Raw genomic sequence first — 26495 nt, forward strand, 5'->3', positions numbered from 1 at the left:
CGCGATAGCGTTATCGCACCCCGTTCGCACCGCCTACTCAAACGCGCTACGCCAGCCAAACGTCGCGATCGGCACAGATAGCCGGGCCCCGACGCGCCATGAAGGCGGAAGCGATCATGGGTAAAGCCCCTCAATTTTCCAAAAGTAGCGCCATTCTTAGATCTTTCCGCCACCCCGCTCACCCAGGCGCTTCCTCCTCCACCCCTCCTGTCGCCCCAGCCTCCTCCGCTCCCCCATTGGCCAATCTGTGTCACGTGAAAGCATGCCCCGCGCTTTTGTATATTTTTTCTTTCCGGCGCAGAGCAGGCGCCGCGCTTTTGTATATCTTTTCTTTCCAGCGCGCTGCGACCCGCATTCTTGGGCCTACGCGACGGAAGTACGGCAGGCGGTTTGAAGGAGCGCGGTAGTTTTATACAATGTGTTAGGGCCGAGTGCTTAATTGCGATGCCGTGCTGCTGCGCCTACGGTTGCCACAACAGACCCAGTGACGGCAAAAAGCTTTTTGCTTTACCATCCGCCGGGCGCAACGCAAAACGAAGAAATGTGTGGATTCACAAGATCGGGCGGGCTGACTTCGAGCAAGTGGCAAAGAACGCGCGGCTTTGTGAAGTAAGTGCCACGGCTCCTCCAACCTCTTCTTTTGACGCCCGTGTCAAAACGGGCCCGTGTCCAGTGCATTGGGGGCGCGTTGAAGAACCCCAGCTGGAAAAAAATTAATCCGGAGCCCCCATTATGGCGTGCCTTATGAGATCGTGGTGTTGGGATGTAAAACCCAAGAATCAACTTTTTTTCTGTCTTGTGTGCCTTGACTTTTCCAGTTAACGCAACACTGCTTCCTTGTGAAAACTTACAACGCAAAAGAATACAGACGCACGTAGTATACAGAGATAAAATTAGCACTTCAACAAGAGTGTTGCTGGTGCCAATGAGGGGAGGGGGATAATTATTTTCTGAACCTCTTTCCAGTTGTCCCATCAAGTTCCTTCTTTTTTTTCTACCAAATTCTAACCATTTGCACTGTAATAAATAAATAACGATTTCATATGCTGGTACGTTGTTCAAATTATCTATACCGCCTATGTGTGAAAACGTTGCTCATGGCCACCACAACCTGTGCATGAGCTACGTACATATGTAAAAGGCGCGGAACAGAAACGGCCTTGCTGCCAGGCATTGCTAACCGCAGACAGTCGGAATCTCTCACGCGCCGGCCGAACAAAAGCATCCTGCAGGTACGTAAATTAACCTACGAAACCACGTGCACATACTTTCACGCTGTCAAAGCCTGAAACTCTGGTAATTACTCGCGTGTCTGAGCACACCGCGTGCTTTTGTCGTGTTTCAGCAACACGAACTTTCAACGTGCGCGCGCTTTACGCCTTAAATGCGCCTTGAATAATAGTGCTTTTCTCTATTTCTTCCGCAAATCCGACACGACATTCTTAAGGCCAGTTACCGACTGACAAAGCAAGATCTAGATTGAAAAAACTGCTCCGCAGGACTCGAACGAACTTTTCCGCGGATTTCCTCCCGTAGCGTGTTAGCCGTCGTCTGCTACGGCAGGCCCACCACCGGCGGCGCCACCGTCGAGGCCGCGCCGAGCGGAGGAGGAGGGAAGTGAATGGCGCTACTTTGGGAGATTGAGGGGCTTTAATCACGGAGGAAGGAAACTAAGGAGAGGCCCTGACGTCACTCTTTGTGAAGCAAAAGTGAAGCCGGAAGTTGGCGTTGCTCATGGCGATGCTCCGCCTTTTGTGCCACCCTCCTCTCTTGTTTACATCTTTCGCGAAACCACGCCGCGCTGCGCGTGGTTTCGCGCGCGGAGCGCTCGCGCTCGCGCAACATCCGGCAGAGCACGGTGCAGGTAACACAGCGCAACAAGACACGGTGACTAACGCAAACCCGCCCACACAGCGCCTTTGCCACGGCACGAAACCTACCAGAGCAACACGTGTGAGCGCTCAAACAACGCCGCCATTGTGGCCCAAAAGGCGTGGCCATACAGCAAATTAAAAAGCAGCAAAAAAATGAGAACCTACTACGTCATTTCCGCCACACTTTTCTCCTAGCGCGCGGAGGGGGTAGGGCCTCTCCTTAGTTTCCTTCCTCCATGGTACAGTGAACTAGAATAGTGTTCTAGTTCACTATATCCATGGCTTTAATCATGGGGCGAGTGGCGCGCCGCGTGTCGGGGCAGCGCCGTACATTGCGAGGAGGGAGTCTTGTTTTTGCCGCAAGATGGCTCTGCGTGTGCGCAGAGCGCAGGAAAAATTTAGCGGAAACGTACTTCGCTACTCGTGAAACTGCGACTTCTGTAAGTTACATGGTCATAATTACCGATATACACCGCAGTATAACTTTCTACTGCACGTTTCTAAGGCAACACCGAATTCACTAGAGGCGATTTTGTCCCGTTTTGAAGGAACGAACTCGTGGCTGAGTGGGCTCCCTCCACGGCAAGGCTGGGTGGGAGAGAACTATCAATATTCACAAGAGCAACAGTGTGTAATGTGTTTTTGGTGGCCAAAATTTGGTATGTTTTACAAGCATTGTGCGCATCAAGAGTCAGCATACAAAGAATACACCGGCAGTTTGCCATCTTCATTTGGGGTTCCGTATGGGAGCGCTCTAGTCGCACTAATTTGTTCAGAACAGTGAAAACTGGAGGCCTAGGGTTGGTTCATCTCTTTTTAAGACAAGTCGTGTCGAGATTTTTGTTCCTACGTGATCAAAAAGATACATTCTTGTGCACAGTCCTTCAAAGACGTTTGAGCAACGCGTTGCCTCAATTCGTTGTGTCCTCCGATTGCACCACAGGACCTAGGCTCAGAGGCTTCCTGCGAGAAGTCGTATTAGCCTTTGACTTCCTACATACGCGCCTTTCATTGAATTACCTTGCATCTGTTAAACGGAAAAGACTGTACAAAGATTTACTTGATGTATCATTGCCTGTGCCTGTCTATCGTTCTATGTACCGCGTTGAATCCAGTGGAAGAAATGTGCTCAAGCGAGTGAAGCGGATGCCGATACGGTCATCCGCAAAAACCTTTTTCTTCCAATTACACAGTGGAACGCTCCCAGTGAAGCCATGGCTAAGAGAAAGGGGAATCTTTGTGCCATGGTCTGTAAACTGCTCAAGATGCAGGCAACCAGAGACGATTGAGCATATCTTTCTTGATTGTTCAGATGCAATGTTCTTGTGGGACATCCTACAAAGAACGTTGAAAAAGGAATTACCGATAACACCGTACGGCATCCGCTTCTTGCCAACTGAGAACGCAGATATGCCATGTGACATGTTTATGGCAATATGTTTACATAGCCTGTGGAAAACAAGAATGGATGAGCGCCATGAGAGGCTTGTTATTCATCCTGCGAGAGAGCATTTCATTGAAAGCGTGCTATATCTGCGTGAAGCTTATAGAACGAGAACAGAACCACCCGAATGGATGCATATATTGGATGAACTAGCGGTAATCAAGTGTTTTTAACTATTCGCAAGGGCCCAAGACGGTCATTGCTTTTACCATTATGAAGTGTATCTGTTTATGCCGTATGTGTACGTCGAAGACCGGCAATAAAGAAAAAAAAAACTCGTGGCTGAGTGGTAGCGTCTTCGTCTCACACTCCGGAGACCCTAGTTCGATTCCCACCTGCACATCTTGCAAGATGTTTTTTATTTATGAAGTGCCTTCTGGGATTTATCGCTCACGGCCAAGGCCGCCGACGCCGACGACACCGGGTTTTCTGCGACACGAGCTCCTTAACGCTGTCGCGTTAAAAAACTGCCTTTTTATCTATTATGCTATGTTCAGACTACGTTCGTAAGGCGCCGATTTTTCGTAACATACGTAAGCGGAAGCGTAACAAGCGTATGCGTCTAGTTCAGACTGCGAACGTAAAGGTACCAACGTGCGAAATTCTCGCGAAAATCGTGGGTGAGAATGTTAAAGGGTCGGCAACATTTACGACTGTTATGTTACGACCGTTGCGACACAGCCAATGACCGATAAGCTTTCGGCTTTCAACAACCGGTGACGACACTTCCGTCCTCCCGTCTGCAGACAGCTCCGGGCGCGGGAAGTGCCATTCCGTGCGCACGATTGGCTGTGTTCGTGAACATTTTTGCAGTGCGCCTTGCGTGACTGTTTTCAGTTCATCTGGTTTATCCGCCGAGGAAATCGATGGCCGCAGATGCGTGCTCCGAACTTCGATGAGTGGTCTCATTAGGTTTTCAAGGAAGCGGAACTGCTGGGGAGACATGCGCATGATGTTATGAAACATCGCAGCGTCACCAACTCGGAGCTTGGCGAAAAGGTTGTGAAAATCGCCGTCCGCGGCCCTGTCGAGAAATACTTGCCTCACCCAAACCCCTCTGCGTCGCCTTCGTCGTCTTTGGGCGATTGAATACATGACTATAAGTTTGTTTTGAGCGTGAATTTCTTCGATCTCGGCCAGCGCTCGCATGTTGGCAGGAGCCATATTGGACCGCTGGTGACGTCGATTCTGCAGCTCCAAATTTGATTGGCCTGTTGTAAAAGCCGTAATTTAAGCAGCACTAAATGTGAACAAAGGTGCCGGCTTAACTGCCGTAACGTTTTTTACAGCCGTTACGTTCGATACGCCAAAAGAGCTGTTACGCGCGTTACGATCGTAGTGTGAACATAGCATAACCCGCAAAAAACATAGGTCGGACCTCTAACACACTCTCTATAATATACCACTCACCCGAGTTCATGAGCTTAAATATCTTGGCTTGATCATTTCACATGACCTAAGATGGGAATCTCATAATAACATTATCATACCATCTGCTTTAAAACGGCTGTTCTTCCTCAGAAGAAGACTTCGAGCTGCGCCACCGGAAATGAAACTGCTATCATACAACGCATTTATTCGCCCAGTTCTCGAATATGGTAACACAACCTTATACACAACAGCTTATTAACAAACTAAAAGGAGTGCAGCGAAAGGCAATTAGATTCATCTTTAACAAATACAAGAATAGCGATTCACCTACCCAACTGCTAAAACAAGCCGATATTCCTACTCTGCGAAACCGCGCCAAGCTAGCATGACTAAAATTATAGTTCCAGTTAATGCACAATGCATTACGAATAAATACTTCGTTGTATATATCCCTAGCTGACACCAGACCTTCCCGCCATAAGCATTCATTAACACTTAAAGAATATGCATTTCGCACTGACTGTTTTAGATATTCGTTCTTTCCTCTTGCAATAAGAGAATGGAATAGCCTGGACCCCTTCATAACGACTAACACATCGTTGCCGAAATTTATAACCCTTGTCGAAGAGCTGTTGTGCAATAATTAGATTATGTTAGCCGGAAATAACAGCACTCATGTCATTGTATAAAATGAAATCCGTATGAGCATTGTATTTGCCTATGTAATGTCACCCCCTATTGCCAAATGAAATGTACCCTTGTTTTATTTCCTACCATATGTGTATATCTGCTTCGTGTCGATTGAAAATATTGTTGAAATCATGTAAACCTGTTTTTATCGCTATTTGTGAGTGTATAACATATGCCCAACCTGTAAAAATCCCGCTGGGATTGACATTATCTGAAATAAATAAATAAATAAATACTGATCTGATTGAACCTCAAAGTAAATTTAGATGAATTGCACAGATTAGTGAAGACATTGAGTGCGCCACCAAGGACGTTAGCACGGACTTCCCGATGGTGAAGATGGACGACCGGCTGGCCCACCTACTCGAGGCCAAGAAATCGCTTCTGGCTAGGTGGAAGGGCCAGCGGCTCAATCGAAGGCTCCACAAGAAGATTGCCGAAGTCAACAGAAGCATTGAAGTGCACTGCAAGGTCCTTTCCAGACAGCAGTGGGACAAAGTATGTAACTCGATTGACGGCCAGAGGCGGAGCGGGGTCTTGGGACCTCCTCAAACATCTGCTGGATGAGACCAACACCAAGTCGAACCAGCGGAGTACGCTGGGAAGAGTGCTCCACAGGGCCAGGCAAGAATCCTCGAACGAGGAGGTGACGGCAAGGTTGATCGAGAAGTATTTGCCTGTAGCCTCAGGTCCGGCGTCCCCCGTCCTAGAATAGGGAGGCGTTGTGAATCCGGAGCTGGATGCGGAGTTTGGTGTCGAGGAGATTCGGCGGGCCCTGCAAGATTTAAACGGCAGGTCGGTCCCGGATCCGGATTCAGTTACAAACAAGGCATTCAGCAACTTGGACGAAGAGTCGGTGGAGTATCCGACTGACGTCATCAACCAGATGTGGAAATACGGAAAAGTGCCGGAGATGTGGAAGAGGGCTGCCACCATCTTCATCCCCAAGCCGCGCAAGCCCCCCAGTCTCGACAACCTCCGACCAATTTCACTAAATTTGTGCATTGGCAAGGTGGCCGAAGACGCAATCTTAAACAGGGTCAGGCAATACCTGGAAGATCGGGATATTTACCCACACAGTATCATAGGCTTTCGGCCTGGACTGTCCACGCACGATGCCATGAAGCTGATCAAAGATCAAGTCATTGACCGTAACACGAGCGACTCGAGATCCATACTCGGATGAGACCTGAAGAAGGCCTTTGATAACGTTCTCGACTCCTGTGTCTTGAACCAAATCTCCAACCTCGGATTGAGCTAGCACTTCCACGACTACACGAGATCGCTCTTTGCGAACGGAGAAGCCACTCTCAGGGCTGGAGACCTCGTTTCGGACTGGGTTAGGCTGGGTTGCAGAGGGACGCCACAGGGGTCTGTCCTATCCCCAATGCTCTTTAACCTTGCCATGATCGCTCAGTCGAGGAGACACTCCGAAATCGACGGCATTAATTACACAATATATGCGGAAGACATCACCATTTGGTGTACCGGAGGCAGTGACCGACGGGTGGAGGCTGCGTTGCGGGAAGCCATCGAGATAATGGAAAAATATCTCAAGCCTACCGGTCTTCGGTGTTCACCACGGAAATCAGAGCTTTACAGACCCAGACGCAGGGGCCGACACAGAAGGGTTGGAAGCCGGTAGAGGACATCGACATCACTCTACGGACAAGTGAAGGCGGTGTCATCCACAGGGTCGACTTCCTCCAGGTCCTGGGTAGGACGATCGAATCGAACGGCTCCAATATACTGATGGTGGCTAAACTAGCCAAGAAAACGGATAATGTCATCAGACCCGTACGGAGAGTTGCCAACTGGCAGCAGCGTCTTGGAGAGGACAATCTCGTGAGACTGATGCACGCCTTTGTGATGTGTCATTGTACCTACGTGGCGGCCATGCACAATTGGCAAAGATCGGAGAGAGTCAAGCTCAACACATTGATCAGGTAGACTATCAAGAGGGCCCTCGAGTTCCCCATGTACACAAGCTCGGAGAGACGGATCCGTCTCGGCATGCACAACATGCTGGAAGAGGTTGCGGAAGCGCACGAGAGAGCCCAATACGCTAGGCTGTCTGTCCACCACCGAAGCGGTTAGGAGCATCCTGCGGGAGCTGGGGGCGGAAATAGAGTCACGCTTTTGCGGTCTCCCTCGGGAATAGCGGAAACGCATCGTCGTCGCTCCAATTCCACGCGACGTGCATCCCGAACATAACGTGGGTCGGAGACGAGCTAGGTCCAAGGCTCTCCTGGTCGAGGCTCATAAACAGGCTCGGCATTGTTGTTTTGCCGATGCTGCCCGGTACCCTGACGGGACGGCGTTCGTAGTGGAGGGCATCGATCACGATGGGAAAATCACGAACTAGGTGGCCTAGGTGGCGGAGCAGGTGGCAATAGCACTGACCTTGCTGGACGACAGAAGGACCACGATGTACAGCGACTCGAAGACGGCTGTCTGAGCGTTCGCCAAAGGCACCGTTTCGGAGCAGGTCCTGGGATTCTGTGGGACAAGGACATCAAGTCCCACACGATTATCTGGTTCCTCGCACTCATGGGGCTAGTCGAGGAAGCCCCACCAAACCTCAACGAGTCGGCCCACAGAGCTGCGCAAGGAGTCGTCGACCGCGTAGCTACTGGATGGCGCTGCACTGAGGTTATGGACAATCAGCACCCTCCCTCCTCATGTAACGAACTTACCAAACATTTTTACATGGGATGGAGACGATATCCTCCGCCACATAGGAAACTATAGGCAGACCACAGGCTTTAACACTCAGGTAATTACTTCCGGTATGGGCATGCCCTAGCCCCACACTGTTACACAGAATCTGCCCGTAGATACAATCCACCATATTTGCGAGCTATGCTCAGACGTAGCTAACTTAGAACACATGCTCTGGCGGTGTCCCGCGTTACGCGACGGCGTCACGTCGTCCAAATGCGAGGCTGCCCTAAGCAGCCCGATATTGAAGCACATTTATCGGCTGTCCATCGGGCCATACTGCATTGTGCTGTAATAAACAAATCAATCTCCTCCAGATCCGACCTTCTCAATTCCCATAGAACTATAATACATACATTAACACTTAAACTAGTAGTTATTATTCAACAACAGAGACAATAAATGAAGAACGTAAGAAAATAAAAAATACAGAAACTATATATATGTGTAGTAGGAGTGCGTGCATGCGATACGTACATACGTGTAGAACTGTTATATCTATATGGATATATATAAATATATATACATAGTACATAGGTATATCATTTAACAAAACAAACTAAATATTTTGAGGAAAAGAAAAGACGAGCTAACATAAAATCAGACATTTACAGACTCGAATGAAGGAAAAAAGGCAGAGAAGGAATTAGTTCAGATAATAGGCTTTACAATCGGTATCATTTAATTCAGGCAGCTAAAGCAATCTGGGCTTCTGTAGGCTGTGGAAACCGGTAGAGAGAAAAAAAAAAATGTATTTCGCCCTGGAAAGAAGACGCCAGAAGAAAGAAGACATCGACAAGACAAGACAGACAGAAGATAACCGACAAGACAAAAGGACACAAGCAACCCTTACAAAAAAAATTGTTGAAAGGTTATTGAAATATCATTGGTCAACGTCAACAAATGACCTTGGAAGATCATTGGCGAATTGTTGAAACATCATTGAGGAAATTGTCGACAAGTGTTGATAATTGGCCCGCGACATTTTGTCGAAACATCATTGTGGCTTTTCAATTTGAAAGATCGTTGGCATATCGTTGAAACTATGGTGTATTTCACTCTTGAAAGCCCATTGAAGCAGTGTTGAAGATGTGTTGTTTGTCAATGTTGAAAGCCCATTGAGGTATTGTTGAAATGTGTAGTTTGTCAATGTTGAAAGCCCATTGAAGCATTGTTGAAGCTCAAAATTGAAAGCCCATTGAGGTATTGTTGAAATGTGTTGTTTGTCAATGTTGACAGCCCATTGAAGCATTGTTGCAAATGTGTTGAGCCTCAAAATTGAAAGCCCATTGAGGTATTGTTGAAATGTGTTGTTTGTCAATGTTGACAGCCCATTGAAGCATTGTTGCAGATGTGTTGAGCCTCAAAATTGAAAGCCCATGGAGGTATTGTTGAAATGTGTAGTTCGTCAATATTGAAAGCCCATGGAAGCATTGTTGCAGATCTGTTGAACATCAACACAAATTACGTTGAAAGCCCTTTATGCCCCACTGGGTAGTTAGCAGTTTAAACCTGCACTTACCTTAAAATACTGCTGAGCTATGTTGCATATAATTACCTTTGATGTCACGGTGGCATGTCTGCTGTGAGAGGATAAGGATAAAATTTAAATACAGGCATTTTGTACCGCAGACCTCTGTCACCCTGGGCTCACAAGCATGCTCCTAGATTGCCTGTAATAAACCATATTGTAAAACTGCTAGCAGTACTGTTATGCCATTTTTTTCAATTGTCAGAGTGAATGGTCCTCCGAAAAATCAAGAGTGCTGAACTGATGCAGACAAAAACCATTTTTCTAGGTGAACTGTTTATTTGTAACCAAACATCTCTGTAAATGTACAACCCTTTGTAGTTTGAGATCAGAAACTTCTTAAAAACTATCGCACAGTACAAACTTCCTGCAGCTTGACACCATAACAAAATTGAATACTGAAGATGTAGTCAGTGTGGCTCTAAAGTAAAACACATTTCCCAAAAGAAATAAATTTTAAAAAATAAATGCCTAAATAAATAAATGTACAAGCAGACTGACATGACTGTAAATAAGAACACTCAAAAAAGGTACTTGCTTTCTCTATTAGGTAGCCAGTGGTACTATAACCATGGCACAATTTGCTTGTGCCCACAGCACTCAACTGAGACCTGATATGCAGGGTGGTTATCTTTAAGTTTCATGGAACTTATTGAAGACTGACTGTTGCAGCTAACATAATTCTAGATACAGAGTGCCAAACATTACTTGCATGAGAAACAAGACACCATAGTCAGCTGATTAACAAAAACTCAGTTCCTAATAAAGTTTTTACGAATTGTAGCCGGTAATTTTACAAGGTGTATGCACTTAGAATGAATTTCCAGAATGACACTAGTAACGAGACACATGCCATCAAACTGGCCGTAGAAATGCACTGCTATGCATCGAAGTACAAAAGTAACCGGAATGCCCTTGTATTTCTCTCACATTTATGGAAAAATATCGAAACTGGTGTCATCCTGGAAATTAATTTCAAGTGAATGTCTTGCAAACTCACTGGCTACAATTTGCAAACTGAAATATGTGCTGTGATGTTATAAGTGAATTAATAAATTTATGACAATCAGTTTAATGTTTCCATTTCTTGTGCTAGTAATGTCCACCTCTGAATAATCCAGCTCAAGAACAAGAATTATGCTACCTGGCAGACAACTTAAATATCTGTAAAACTGAAAAAGGATCACTGTACAATCCTTATTTGTTGGTTGAATGGTGTGTGCCAATTTCAGTAAACCTTACATACTTTTGAAACATGGCAATCACAATAAGTGATGCCTATGGGAGCAGTTTATTATGCCGCATTGCTGTTGCATGATCCAGTTGTGTTTTCTGCCATGATAACGTTGCTGCGAAGGTAATTCGATATCAAGCGACTTATTCATATTGACTGCTTCAGATTTTCATATGAAACAAAGACAGCTATTAGTGATGTGCTGGAATACAGCAAAGTTACTCCTTGTGCGAGTTCCATGTCAATTTTATTCGCTGCCACAAAAAATAACGAAAGAATTCAGAAGATATGGTTTTATGCAAACATGAAAGGCACATCATTGCCATTACTGGAGATGTTTTGTTGCAGATTAAATTTAAGCCGACTTATACCTATTAATTTTACTCATGTATTTTAGATAGCAATAAACCATTTTTACAAAGTTATGTAAAATGCCGTTCTTACTGAACTCTGGAAATGGCACAGATGCACTTGCAGGTATGCAATTCCATGCCGAATCGACAAGCATTTTTTTCACACCGCACATAAATCTGAAACATTGCCATATGTTTACTAGAGTTCAAAGCTTGTTACACACTTTTATTTATTTCTGCCAGATATTTTGTAGCATTTTAGGTGACAGTTTAGTTTTCCTGTTCAGCTGAGCTAGAGGCATCAAATGTCCTCTAGCTTTTCATTTTTTTTTTCAAATGCTTCAAATACTTTTTTTTCAAATGCACATTGTATTGATCGAGGCCTTCAAATGGTGTGCGTGGAAATATGGTGAAGTGATGCAACTGCCAAAATAGCCAATTTTTCAAATATTTGCATACTTCAATTGCTTTTGGCACCGGCTAAAATGAGTCAAATTGCAATCCGTTAGTTTTTTTTTTCGTAAGAAAAAATTCACAGGACAGAAATTAAATACAGAATGGTAGCCCAAGTGACATAGTATAGCAGAAAAATATATGAAGCTCTGAAGGTTCAGCTGATCGCCTGTAAAAAAAAAAATTCTAATCTTTTGCAAGAAGCTTCATGTTCAAGGAAAAAACAGCCTTCGTAGTTGGCGAAAAAATGTGATACATTATTGGATAGCTCTACATGTCTGCTATGCATGTGTGAAGTAAAAAAGTCATTTTTAAAAGCGAGAAATTCCTTTTTGAAATTTTGTCAGCACCGACTTTTCTCTGATGTGCGCACAGCTTGCTGGCCGGGAATGCAGACGACAAAGCTGGCTTCGTATGCACAGATGACAGATAAGCGGTGTTAGGGTCTGCATTTTATTGCTAAGGGACACATGCTCTAATGCAACGAGGCTTGTGTTTGGTGTGGGCCAGGTAAACCATACAGCCATTGCACATAAAATATCAATACGAGGTCTGTTAGAAGAGTATCCGACCTTTGGCTGAAGAAAAAAAACTGGCATAACTGAAGTGTTGGAAACCTAATCACCCTCAAAGTAGTCTCCTTGGGAATCCAGCCACTTCTCCCAGCGGTGCTGCCGTTGTTAGAAGCATTCCGAGAAGGCTTCTTTCCAAATGGACTTTAGCTCAGCTGTCGTTGCAGCCATAATGTCTTCTCTTGTCTGAAATCATGCTTGTTTCAATGGCCCCTTGATTTTGGGAAACGGCCAGAAGTTGCAGGCCGCCATATCAGGAGAGCAAGGAGCCTGTCGAACTACAGGAGTCTGGTTTTTCGCCAAAAAAGTCTGAATCAAGTGCGAGAAAAACATTGTCTTGAAGGATGTGCCAATTTCCTGTTGACAACTTCGGTATCTTGCTCCATACAGCATCACATAGGCCATGGAGGACATCCCTGTAGTAGTCTTTAGTTATTGTTTGACCCTGTGGTGTGTATCCGTGGTGTACCACACTGCGGGAGTCAAAGAAAGCAGTCAGCAACACTTTGACGTTGCTGCACACTTAGCAGTCTTTGGTTGGTGACGTGGAATGCTTCCACTGTAACAACTGGGATTTGGTTTCCAGGTCGTAAACATACACCCAAGACTTGTCACAAGTGATTATGGTGTTCATGAAGTTGGGGTCACTGTTTGTGGAATCCAGCATGTCTGCGAGACTTCAACACAAAGTTGCTTTTGCTCCACCATGAGCAGCTTGTGAACGAATTTTGGCGCAACTCTCTTCATGGCCAAATCTTCGGTGATAATGGAATGTGGATAAAATGTGCTGATGCCCACCTCTTCCGCAATTTCTTGGATAGTTACACGACGGTCCCACATCACCACGGGGTTCACTTCAGCAATGACCTGGTCATTTCGGCATGTTGATGGCCGACTGGAGCGTGGCTCGCTCTCCACCGATGTGTGGCCGTCTTTAAACTGGTTGTACCACTCCATAATCTGTGTGCTGCTCATAGCACAGTCACCGAAAACACTCTGAATCTTCCAGATGGTTTCCACTTGGCTGTCGCCCAGTTTCTGTCAAAATTTGATGCAGTAGCACTGCTCCAGTCGCTCTGCCATTTTCCTTGCGATAAAAAACCGACGAGAGCACCGTACTACCTCATTCAAACGCTGCGTCCCAGCAAATCACGCTATTGGCAGGTGGGAAAAAATTCATGCATGCGCACAAAGGTTCAAGGGCGGCTGATGAAAACGCGCTTGTTTCATATTCATCAGGTGTTCGCAAAAAAAGGTCGAATACTTTTCTAACAGACCTCGTACGTAATAAATATGTGAGGGAATCCTGCAGTGCTAAAAGATATGTTTCATGCAGTTTAGAAAAAGAAATATCAGCTATTATGTAGACAGTAAATCTATAAAGAGCACTGATATTGTTCATACAAAGCATCCTAAAGGGCATGTCGCATTGCAATGCAACATAGAGGGAGCAGGACACTTTGTGCCCTGCTCCCTGAAGCCCAATGATGATGCAAGTAGAAAACACCTTCATAATTAAGACTGAAAACCTACATGAGTATGAACAAATTCTTGTGGTGTTGTTTGCTACCACTGTTTCAGAGCTGGAACATGCTCATCTATAAAAGTCATATGTGCCATGTTCAGTCTGATGTGGTCAGACACCATTGGCGACCACTTTTTGCGTTCATGTTAAAAAAATACGAGCTGAGACTGCAGCAGCAGCGCTTGACGTCACCTGCCTTCGTAATGATAAAAAAGGCAAGTCAGTTTGTTGAGTAGTTCTTGTGGCTAATATATTAACAACCTTTCCTTGCTAGATGACATGGCTTCATATATTTATGCTATATTTAGGCTGTATGTGTGATGCACAAAGGAACATTATAAAAAATACCTTATCGCACTTAAAGAATAATCACTTTTTGTTTCATGTCACATGCATAGCAGACATGTACGGCTGTGTAATGATGGGCGACATACTTTTCTGCCAACCACCAAAGCTAATTTTTTACCTTCAACACGAAGCTTGCAAAAAATTTCAACGTTAGTTTTTTTAGCTGATCAACTGAACCTCCATGGCTTGAAATATTTTGCTGCTATCCCAAGTCAAGCAGTCTGATTTTATATTCATTTTGTGCCTTCTGTATTTCCCTACGTTAGAAGAAAATTCAAACTGCAAATTTTGGCAGTCACACCACTTCAGTCTCTTGACATGAACACCACCTGAATATCTGGATCATACAATTTCACTTTCAGAAGAAACGTGTATCAGTGGCTTCTAGCTTAGCTGGGCAAGAACAATTAATTTTTGCCAAAATTCAAAAAAATTTTTGTGAAGGAAAATAAATGGGGAGCAAGAGTTCGGAGCTTCAACTATATCTGTGATGGCCAAAAAAAACGCTGGTTGGTTGCCCTGGAATTACTTAAGAGTATGTATGAAAGCAAATTTTCTCAAAAATTTTCTCGTACCTACTCAAAATCAAGCAAACTTGAAATGGTTTGCCATAATGGAACAGTTCTTGAGAAAATTGTTGGGTGGTTTGGCATGAAATGACTTAAGCTACTTAAAAAATATATTAATAAGGAAACACTATCCTTACTGGAACCATATCAAAAACTAACATAAAAATGTAGTGAACTATAACAAAGCACAGCACTTGTATTCTGGATTGAGCAATCCAATGTGGGCTTCTCAGGAGACTAGCATAATTAACATAAATAAAATTAACATAAAAATGTCAAGGCATAGGAAGGCACAACATTTGTATGCTCATTTGAGAAATCCAAATTGGGCCCTTCAGGAGACTAACATAAAACATAAAAATGTCGAGAGTTACAAAAGCACAACACTTGTGTTTTGGTTTGAGCTGTCCAACTTGGGCTCTTCAGAGGTGAAGGGGCAGGGGCAGTTGCTTCAGGGGCAGGGTCCCATGCGAGAAGCGAGGCCAGAGTTCTTTACATAGGGCATGTTGGTACCAGGAAATTTGCGACACGTGAAGCCTGCAAAAACAAGCCAGAATAAGTTTTAAAAAGCAACTTCCACATGCAAAAGAATGGCATGCAATATGCCCTTGTTACAATGAAATTGATTTATGTATTTGTGTTGCTTTATTCCAATTTTCCATGGGTACAGCTTTACAGCATGACCATTTAAATTTATTTAGTGTGGCACAGGACTCCACTAAGTGTCAAATGCAGGAAAGGGCAAAGAGGAACAAAACACTGTAGCAATATAACTTTATGAATATCTTCAATGTCAAAGATGTGAACTTTGCTTGCTGATAAACAAAATGGTGAAAAAAATTCATGTCGTTCATAAATAAACCTGAACTGACAATTAAAATTATTTCTTGTAAGTTTCATAATTAAAATGTGCAGCACTTCACTGTGCTTTTCCATGCTCCAAATACAATAGTGTCATGTCACTATAATTGAGTGTAGCTTCATTTGATGTTAGGTTTCCTGAGTTGACATGCAATCGGAACGTACTTCTCGCCTTACAATGACTTAGGACTTTCCACATTAAAGAAGACACTGCTTACAGCGAAGTGTGTTTTCTTCCTCAACGACTGAATTACTGTTATAATGAGGATTCCGTGTAGTTGTGCGCCAAACTGCTTAGCATGACACATGCAGAATGTGACAGATACGAAGAAATGCTGTCTTTTAAGAGCCATATGCCATAGGACTGACTTCTTTAACCCTTTTAGGGTTCACTGCCATACATCTGTCACTGTGATGGAACGTTCTGAAAAAATTTGCCTTTTCAGAACAAAGTGTTGCCTAGCCTCCCACTGGAGATGCTGCAACCTTCTGAGACTTCTAGAAAATATTCTTATAGTGCTGTCGCTCCTTGGGTTTCTCCCAAACTGATTTTTCACTTAGCTCCTTGGTGTCTGTCATTGCACTAATTTGGGAGTGCTGCCACAAGTTTCCGTAAGTTTCATTACAGAAAAAATAATGCTGCTTTATCCTGCATAAAACAATAAAACATGTAAAACTGCAAATACTGAAATGGTATTGCCACTTTATTGTTATTTTAAAAAATTATTTACCAGTTTATTTTCTTGGAAAGTCGCCCTGAAGAACTTAAATCTGCAATAACAATATTAAGGATGCGCGAAAAGTGATTTTTGAGACTGAACCGAATAATGCCAGAAGCAAATCAAATATTGGATAGCTTCTGAATAATGAACAGCTGATATCACAATTAATGTAAGATGAGGTTCACATACTAGTATTCTTAAAGTTAGCAAGTTTCTGTCATTGTTATGTTATGAAGAGCTGTTTATTAAACGCACAAATGGAGCAGCAAAAAGTTTCTTCACATGCACAGGACTCTTCAGTAAGCATGAATGATTGCTGTACAGCCTCTAAAGTACAGCTACTTTAGTAACGTAGCCTGGTCTGCTATTCTTACAAGTTCTTACGTTTTACGTCTATACTATGTTATTGGAGGTGAAAATTTACCGTACTTTGGCTCAAATCTCATGTTTTATTGGTGTTTCGAAATATTAGAATAATACTCACATTTACAAATAGTGACCATTCAAAGACTAAATTGAATAGGACACTATTCAAGTCGAAAGTTTTGAGTATGTGCACACTACAAAAGATATATAACTCCTAAATTAGAGGCATATTTCTCCCCAAAATGTGATCCTCAACGGGCTAAACAAGAGCGACAGAAAAGCCCATTCATCTTTTTGATAAATTTAAGCCCATAATCTACTTGGCAATGGTTCATAACCATGTTAACAGGTAGGTGAAGTAAGGAAGCAGGAAACAATTCTAACAATTTCAGAATGGGAGTAGTGGACATGTCCGATGGTCTGTAAGAAGCTTTATACATTAGGCCCCAAGAGCCTATTCTCCATTTATTGAAGTATATGAGGAAAAGCCACATAAATATTTTTTTCTTATCTTAGAATACAAAGTGATACAGTGCATGTTAATAAATACGAGTCATAGGTTAGGTGCTTAGAATAAGTAAGCATCCACTAAACATAGTACTGTTGACTGTGAAGCTGGCAACTCGGTCCCTGTTGTTTCTTTGATTGAAACTACCAAAAGAAAAATGCCACAACACTCAGGTTCCCTCCGCTGAAAGGTTGCTGTCTCGGATCACATGGACCTGCTTCAAGATAGGAGCAACTTTGATTTGATGTGGTCTGTTAAAATTGGTGAAACTACTGTTTCACATCTCAGAACATGGAGAGCTGTTTTGTTTTGATTTCTGCAATTTGGTGAACGTGCTCCTGCTCGAGCTGAGCAGTAACCACTTGAGCATAGCTTCTCCGCAATTCGTGTATTAACACTTTCAGGCTACTTAACCATGTCCTCCATGCCAACAAATTTGGAGCGTGCTTCACAGACAACTATTCCTTGCAATGACAGCCAAGTAGCACTGCTAATGCACAAATGCAGCTCATTTTATTTGGTGGAGATGCTAAAAACTTTCGGCAGTGAAGGCAGCTTTTAAATTTGGAAGCATTTGAGTATGGCGGCATTAGGCACTCAAGATCATATGAACAGTCATTCCAAATGGTAGGCTATTGTAGCACACAACTGCACACACAGGCTACATGAAAGTCGTTTGTTATGCCAATGGCAAGTTCATAAATTTAGAAAAGAAATGTGAATGTAAAAATGCAACCGGAAAGGGTATATGGTACTTGCCTCTAACAGCACTGACCCTGATGGGGTCAAGAGCCTCTGTTGCCCCTTGGTGTTATTTCCAAAGCCCAAATGGCCCATGAGCTCCTCCTCTGTGAACACATGGTGAAGCAAGGCCCTTGCAAACTTTCCTGGTCCACCATGGCAGGCCATGGTAAGCTGGGCCAGGATAACCTTCTCAATGTGCACTCTTACAGCGTATGTGAACCTGCATGTTTAAGTAAATGTTAGCAAAACAGTTTTAAGCCTTTCAAGTACATTCACACAACAGCCCTACTGCAAATCAATTACAAAAGTACCTGTTGCAAATCTAAAATGCTAAACTTGACTTCTTACAAGCTTCTGATGCTGTCTGGATGCCCCATGTTTCAGAAAAACAATCCAGCACAAACAAGAAAAATAAACCAATGTATCCAAACATCTAGTACTTGAAAAAGGGGAGCACCAGCGAAACACAAATGACACGCACACAAGGTAACGGCATTAGACATGGACGGACATTGGGATGGACCAGCGTTCGTCCCTGTCTAACGCCTTTTCCATGTGTGCGCGTCCTTTGTTTTGCTGGTACCCCCATTTTTCAAGTTCATCATGCACCAACTGGCCCAAGAGCTTGCGCTAATGCACATCTAGTACTATTTATTGTGATTACCATTCTTGGGATACTTCATATTTTCAGGTGTTTGTCTCGATTGTCCCATCCATTTGTGTGAATATGTAGCCATGGTCTAATGGGGAGATTGGGCTGCTATGTTGAGGGAAGAGTTCAATACCAACCGTTGGAACAGCTTGGGTGACTGGGTATGTGACCCTGGGCATATGCCACTTTTCAATGAATCTCTTTCACGCTATCTTGAGCAGATGCTGCTGCTTGTGTTGGCAAGCAGCATTAGGAGCTCGAAGTGGGACATGATTGTCGATCATTACTAAGATTACCACTACACATCACGTTCGCTTGCTGTGCTCCAGAAGTAATGCGAGATTCCACTCCACTGTATGAAATGTACATAAGCCGCAAGGACAGTAAATTAAATTAATTAAATTAAACCTCAATTAAATTAATCTACTCGCAAAGCACAGGCTGCACAAGATCACGGAGTGAACTCAGAAGTTTGTGGACAGTCAGTTGATGTCCATGTCAAGGACCTCTAGGGAGACTCGGTCATTTCCTCGATGTGCATCATCGTGCCGTCACACATTGTATTACAATTCTGTCTCGTACCACTAATAGTCATCACGTATCACAGAATTCAAAATATAAATAGACACTTATATCTACTGTTTATTTAATCTTTACAGAAAATACTTTGAGCATGAGTTTTTGCAGAGATCATGAATTCTACCGCTTAAAGGAGCACTAAAGTAAAATTAAATTATTAAATTTTGGCGTTTTAAGTGCCAAAACGACAATCTGATGTTTAAGCTTGTTTCACATGCAAGCGATTCAGCGAATGGAGCGAACAGCGACGCGGCGCTGCAAAGCTTATCGCAAAGTTTCGTTTCATATGCATTGCCGTCGCGCATTTTCCGCTGCTGCGAATAGCAATGTTGCTGGCATAAAACACAGGACTTTCAGCCAGTTTCGGTAGTTTGCGACTACCAACATAAACATAGCTTTGTCTCTGCCTCTCAAATTTTTATTTTATAAATACATATCCTGCGCTTAGCAATTTAACAATTCGTTGAAAAGCGCTCTTGGCATGTTGCCTGTACCACGTGTACCAAGTAAATAAACATCGTCCTATGCGCAGGCTTTCCAGCACTAATCCTCCGCTGGTCACGTGTCGAGGTGGGTCGTTCGGAAGCAGTGCTGCCGCTCTGCCGCTGCGATGAAATTCCAACTTGCCCGAACCTTGCCGCTCCCACCGTTGAAACTGATTTCTGCGGCGCGGCGGCAGGATTTGCAAGCATTTTCGCTTGCATGTGAAACAGGCTTTAAGCACGCCATAGTGGGGAACTCTGGATTAATTTTTACCAAATCAGGCTGCAAGGTACATGGGCAGTTTTGTATTTCACCTCCATCAAAATGCGGTTGTTTGATCATGTGACCTCGTGCTTAGCGGCGCTGTGCCAACACCCCTAAGCAACTATGGCAAGAAAGCACTAAAGAGAAAAATTATTTTAGATGTATCTGTAAATGACCTTCCTACAATTCAAGAGATTCACTCGTACCATGACAAGAGGGTGAGTAAATTGTAAAAGCAGCAAGAGGAAAGATTGGTGGCAGTGCTGCCTTGAAGTTACCACACCCGCTTGCTGTGACGTCATGGATTTTGATGTCTGTTCAGGTGCAGCAATTTTTTTTACAAATAAAGATGTTCTTCATTGTATTCCAAAAACTTAAAATAAGAACCGTCAGGAACTTTTACTGAAACAATACAACCCAAGTTTGTAAAACTACTTGAAATCCACGATGTGACAATGAGATGTCAGCACGAAGATTTTGGGGCGATACTCAGAAAATTGAACGCTGAGCTTTATTTTCTCTAATAATCAAGCAATTACCAAGAAATTTACAGAAGTAGATATTTAAAACGATGCGTTATTTTAAATTCATTTAAGGTGTCATTAGTGTCCCCTTAATACAAAACAAGGAATGCACTTAGCTGCGTAATAGGTTAACATGCATCACTGGTTCTCATTAAGGTAGGATTATCAGTATAGCAATGGGCATGCACTGGCTACTCCAGAGGGGAGCCCTGCCACTTCCCCTCAACCTCCCAATTTCCATTTTTTTTTTTTTATGAGCAGTGATGCAATTTCTGTATCCTAACGAGGCATAATGCCAAGGAGATTCATGCCATGCTGGCTACAGTATGTGGTGACCGGCACTTCACACCGTCCAGCTCGGCATCAATCTTTCTGGAATTTGGCCCTTGAAATGCAGAAAGCTTTGATCACTGCTCGTTCTTCAGCCAACTTTCTCAAAGGGTGCTGCTGCTCTGGTTTGATACCTCTAGCAGTGCACTGCTGCATGACATAGGTAAAACTAGGAAGATGTGCACTCACGTAGACCACTAATGTCCACACTGTTTCTGAACACCCCTCCCATATCAGGCATATACCCTGAAGAAGGCACATTCTATCTTTAATATGTTCACAAGTGACACTGAAATTCACTCCCAGTCCCGGTGCAGTTGCACTCTTTCAGCTGAGTGCTTAAAGGCACCATGTCTCCTAATGAAGGCACTCTGCACCAATTGATCACTGGAGCAAATGCCTTGCAGTTGCATCAGCAATGTTGTTTTTTCTGCTTCCTGCAATACATTTTCACGGCATCACTGTATTTGATCATGGTGACGTTACAGAATGGATGGCCAAAGAATTCACCTTTAGCATTCCAGCTTGGGTGTCTCTCAGCTCATTTTGAATCTGAAAAAAGATGTCAGTATTAAAATGTGAAGCCACAATGCAGCAAAATCAACAATCAAAAGAGCTACATGGACCATTAGGCTGACATAAATAGACGGATACAATTGACTAGTCATTGAATACACTAAAGTGTGGCCGCTCTTGCCAATGGCAGTGTGAGCTTGTCAAATAATTTATTTCACATTCCTCTATTATTTTAAAAATTATTTCCATGCATCTACTGAACTGTTATGGCCACATATTAAAGGATGCTCCTTCATATAAAACCACAGTGTTGCATTCTTTTACTCCCCGTCTACCTGATGCTACTGAAGTTTTGCTTACGCTCAAAGAAAGAATTTCACAGAACTGCTCTTTCGACAATGCATTATTCCAAGCTTGTGGCAAAGCGTTGTCATTTAGTTCACAACTATGCGCTCCCCTTTCAATCTGTTCACTATTTAGTGCTCGGATTCAAAGCAAAAATAGCTTTTCGACATAACTAGCTACTTCTATGGTCACAAGAAACAATGCTAATTATTGATGTTTATGTTGCCGATAACGTATACATACCGCCTCGAAACCCAGTGGGACGACAAAGCAGATATGCCAGGCATCTCGTTCCTCTACTGATTTTAAAATTTTGTTAAATCAATCACTTACTGAAGTGCGAAAAGCTGCAATTTCACGAAATTACGTTATTTTGAATGTTGTAGGACCTGGAGTGCCATGAAATCTGCCTTTCCGTGAATGCTAAGAGCGCCTACGCGAAGCCGTTTGGGGCGAAGCACTCGATGGCGTCGAACGAAGATGAAAAAAGAAAGCTGAATGCGCGCGAACTGGTGGAAAACAAAACACACGCGGTTAGCAAGGCGTATAACTCGATGATTTCGCAGCACTCTGTGGCATCCCCCTCTATTGTATCTCACGTATCGCATAGAATCACATGTACACCCTTCAAATTCTTTATTATTATTGCGCGACAGCCTCCTCTGTGTTTTCCGATCGCGCGAACATCGGCCGCACGGCGTGTCAGATAGCAGCCTAGTCACTCGTTCCTGAAGGGAATTCAGCGCAACAGAATACACTTTCGCCGATCCCACCGCCCCACGCCGCTACAAGTTCGCTCCCACGTCTTGTACTAGCGTGGCGCAAACGAAATATCTTCCGATTACCGTACAGACCGGATGGTTTCACGTCGCATTGTTTTGCGCTCATTAATAAGGCTAACTCAATCGGTGCTCGAATACCGTATCAGAAATCATGGCGTACAACATGCCCTGTTATAGCTGGCACCACATAGCTGCCTTACGTCACCACAAGCGGAGTGTAAAGTTAATCATTAAAGTTAATCACAATCAATTCTGGCAACGGAAGGATAGTGCTAGGAATGAAAACTAGAAAAGAGGCGCACGGAAAACACGCACAGGCGCTGAAATTCCCCTTGTTCGTCCGCGCCGCAGGCGCGGACGAACAAGGGGAATTCGAAACACTAACTCACCTTTGATGTCGCCGAGTCGGAGGCGATCATGGCGATCTTCGAGGCAACAAGCCCATAAAAAGCGAGCAACACGCAGGAACATTCCAAAGATGTCACAGCGAAGCACACAAAGAACGCAGAAAACGCAGGAAGTTTTCACACAACCGGCATGCACGATCACGCCGGAATGCTACAAGCCTCAACAGCGCAAACGCGCAATCATACATGTACACTCATACAAATACACGCTTATATTATCATAAATTGTACCATTTGATAACAAATTCTGTGATGTCATGTTATTACAGAAAAATTGTAGCGCTTTGGAAGTGTATAAAAGTTTTTTGCTTCACTTCTTTGATGAACTACTTTCTTTGGCGCAGTAACGCAGTGCACCAGCCGGAGCTAATGGCATGCGCGGGAAAAGGCGCCAAATTCAAACGTCGCAAACGCCGTGCTAATGTTTCCGCGCACAGTTTTCGTCGTTTGTATTTTTAAAAAAAAAGTAATGCGTGCCGCAACCATGCGAACTGAACTATTGACCACAAAAGTACAGAAACGTCGCTGTTTGTGCTTCTTATTTCGACGTCATGGCAAACTGCAGGCGGTCTGTCGTCCCATTCTTTAAACATTTGTGCGTGTGCTTCTGCGCTGTGCGAGTTGTCACCGAGAACGTATAGCAGCGCAGGTTGTGCTTGGTGGCCGAGCAGATTCCCAACACATTCCCCAGCACCCCGTCTAGGTCACAGAGAAGAATTTGGCCTCCATGTGAAATATGAGCACCATGTTGTACATATCCGCGAAGCTTTTCGTTTCGTTCTGTAGCGCGCTAACGGGTAACATCTAAGCTAAATTACTCTGTAAAAACGATGTTCACTCCTTTCTCCGCCGCACCCGCCGTGGTGGCATAGCGGCTGAGGTGTTGCGCTACTAACCCGAGTGCTTGGAATCTAATGCCGGCGGCGGCGGCTGCATTTCGATGGGGCTGAAATGCAAAAACGCCCGCGTACTGTGCGTTTAACCTGCACCAAATTTGGTGCACGTTAAAGGACCCCAGATGGTCAAAATAAATATGGAGTTTCTTACTACGGTGCGGCTCATAATCAAAGCGTGGTTTTGGCCCGTCAAACCCCAGACTTGAATTTTGTTAACGTTCCCCGCCACCTTGACCATATTTAACATGGAGGCACGCAATGCCGTTTCCTAACACTCAGCCAGGGCACTGGCCCCTTATAATGGACGCCGATAGAAATGCAGGATGCGTCCAATCATCGGTTGTTTATCACTGCTTGTAGCGACGTTTGTCTATATATATATATATATATATATATATATATATATATATATATATATATATATATATATATATATATGCAGGGTGTTTCTGCTAACTTTAGGCCGAGTGTAAACTCTATGCCCTCTATGACGACGCGACTAAATGCATGTTGCTCCCTTTGGTATGTAGCGTGTCGAGCTATTTCTATATATTGCTTAATTGGCTAATTAGTCAAGGATAATTAACCAACTTCTGAAGCAAGGAAGTTGCGAAGAAATTCCAATTAGAAAGTTGCAGAGCAGTTGGCAACACGTCCGATTAAACAGTTTCTGTCTTTTTATCTGTTAAGTATTAGTGTTTTCCAGCTTACTGCGGATGCTCGCAAAATACAAAAAGCACCACGTGACATGCCCGCCTGCGAGTCGTGATTGCACGGCTCCTAATTTACCCTTCTGCGCACAAACGAAAACATACCATTTAACCGGTGTGAACACCCGTCTGCTTATCGCCATCATGAACCGCAGCGAGGGAAGCACGTCGCTGGCGATCAATACCACAGCCAACGCCTTCGTCACTGCCCTGTCGCCTTTTAAGCGGCAACACACCCTGCTCGATGGTATGCTCGTTTGGCAGCGCTGCACGCACGGCGCGCAAGCGGGTATGTCAGGTGATATTTTTTGTATTTCTCGGGCATCCGCAGTAAGCTGAAAAACACTAACACTTAATAGATAGAAAGTTAGAAATTGCCTAATCGGACGTTTTGCAAAGTGCTCTAGAACTTTCTAATTGGAATTTTTCGCCTAACTTTGTTCATTCAGAATGGCTAATTTTCTTGACTAGTTAGCTACTTAGGAAAAATACAAGAATAGCGTGACACGTACAAGAGTGAGCAACATGCATTTGGTCGCATCGTCTTATGGTGCATCGGCATATTTTTAAACTCTGAGTAAAGTTAGCTGAAACCCGTGTATATACGTTTATGGTTCAAGTAACGTGAAACAACACCCTGTATATATGCAATGGTGATCAAGTGATCAGTAAAGCAACATATATGTGCAAAAGACGCACACATACATATGTGCGTGTGTTTTTCACATGTACTTCGAAACTCAATATTGCTCGTGACTCAGTGTTATTCAACAATAAGTTAACAGCATTTAGTCAACGACTTTATTGTTGGAAACTACTCAACAATGGTTCAATACTCAATACTTTTCAACAATACGTCAAAAGAATTTAGTCAACGACTTTATTGTTGAAAACTACTCAACATTAGCTCAATAATACTCAATACTGTTCAACCATATATCAACAGAATATAGTCAACGACTTTATTGTTGGAAACTACTCAACAATGGCTCAATAATACTCAATACTATTCAACACTATACCAACAGAATTTAGTCAACGACTTTTTTGTTGTGAACTGCCCAACAACTTTACTGTTGAATTAGTGCTCTGTGGTTTCAATAATTGTTGAGGTATTGTTGAAAGGCTATTGAGTCAACAGTTCGTCAGCAATATGCCAACAACATTTCAACAGTCATTTTCATAAGGGAATTGAAGACGAAAAAAGAAAATGTAAGTCAAGAAAAGACAAGAAAGAATAAACATTGTATAAGTATGCATGCAATATTACGGAACAGAAGAAAAACAATTGTACGTCAAGACAGACAATATTGATAATATGTATTGTATTCATGAATAATAAATCTCGCAACCATCCGTTCCCTTGGCCGTGGTTCCCCTGGTGGTAGACTCCCCACAAAATTATTTGACCACGTCATTTTCATTTATTTTTCTAATTTGGCAGCCTGCAATACTTCGGTGCAGCAGGCAGGGCTTAGTTTCCTATTTTAATTATTTTACTTTTACTAATTTTTATTGCCCAACATAACCCTTATGTCCATCGGGCCAGGTTGAGGCATCTCTTCATTCTGCCTCTCTCACTTACTGTCCATCGGGCCCGCGACGCAGCGGAGAGGCTCGGCCTTTCTGTACCGACGTGAGAGCGGCCTGCTACGTGCTGACGCGCGTTCCAAAGGAATAAAGAATAAAGATTTACCGTACCATACCCTACCCTCTATTTAACTTTACGGATGCCACGGCTCAAGTTCAAAGGATAAGCTCCAGACGCCCGAAGTAGGAAAATAACGTTAATCGCAGTAAGAAAGTACCGAAGTTGCTTTAAACATCGGATAAATGTGGGCATATCGTGTCCTGGTGGTGTCTGAGTAAGAGGAGCCACACTCGAAAAAGCCGTGCGCCTGACCAGTGTGACCACACATTCACGAATAACCGACATCACTGCCGAGAATGGCAACTGCCTCAAAGGTATACGAAGATTTTAAACATATAGGAAACTACCAGTGCAAGTGCGGACACCACTAAATTAAAGTGAACTCGTATACGTGGCTATGGCACGCTTAATTAGAGGTATAAGTTCCGGGAACTGCATGCATTACTTCAAAGAAATTTCCACATGCCAAG

At 43.6% G+C, this 26495-nt stretch overlaps 1 protein-coding gene and 1 long non-coding RNA gene across 3 annotated transcripts in view; one reads left to right on the forward strand and one right to left on the reverse strand.

The window, feature by feature from the left end:
- The first annotated feature begins 372 nt into the window (after window positions 1-372).
- Window positions 373-26495, forward strand: part of LOC135919820 (uncharacterized) — a 100346-nt gene continuing 74223 nt past the window's right edge. Inside the window, exon 1 of the mRNA XM_070537847.1 lies at window positions 373-609. The gene's annotated coding sequence lies outside the window, so the exon portion shown is untranslated. The remainder of the gene's footprint in view (window positions 610-26495) is intronic.
- Window positions 11559-22931, reverse strand: LOC139059425 (uncharacterized). 2 transcript variants are annotated; one of them, XR_011514174.1, is made up of 4 exons: window positions 22751-22931; window positions 21229-21270; window positions 17918-18106; window positions 11559-15222 (listed from the first exon to the last, which is right to left on the reverse strand). It is a non-coding gene; the product is annotated as an uncharacterized lncRNA (long non-coding RNA). The 2 variants fall into 2 exon arrangements; XR_011514173.1 differs by having other exon boundaries at window positions 17902-18106.

Source organism: Dermacentor albipictus, chromosome 4 (genome assembly GCF_038994185.2).
Source record: "Dermacentor albipictus isolate Rhodes 1998 colony chromosome 4, USDA_Dalb.pri_finalv2, whole genome shotgun sequence".
Classification (NCBI taxonomy): Eukaryota; Metazoa; Arthropoda; class Arachnida; order Ixodida; family Ixodidae; genus Dermacentor; species Dermacentor albipictus.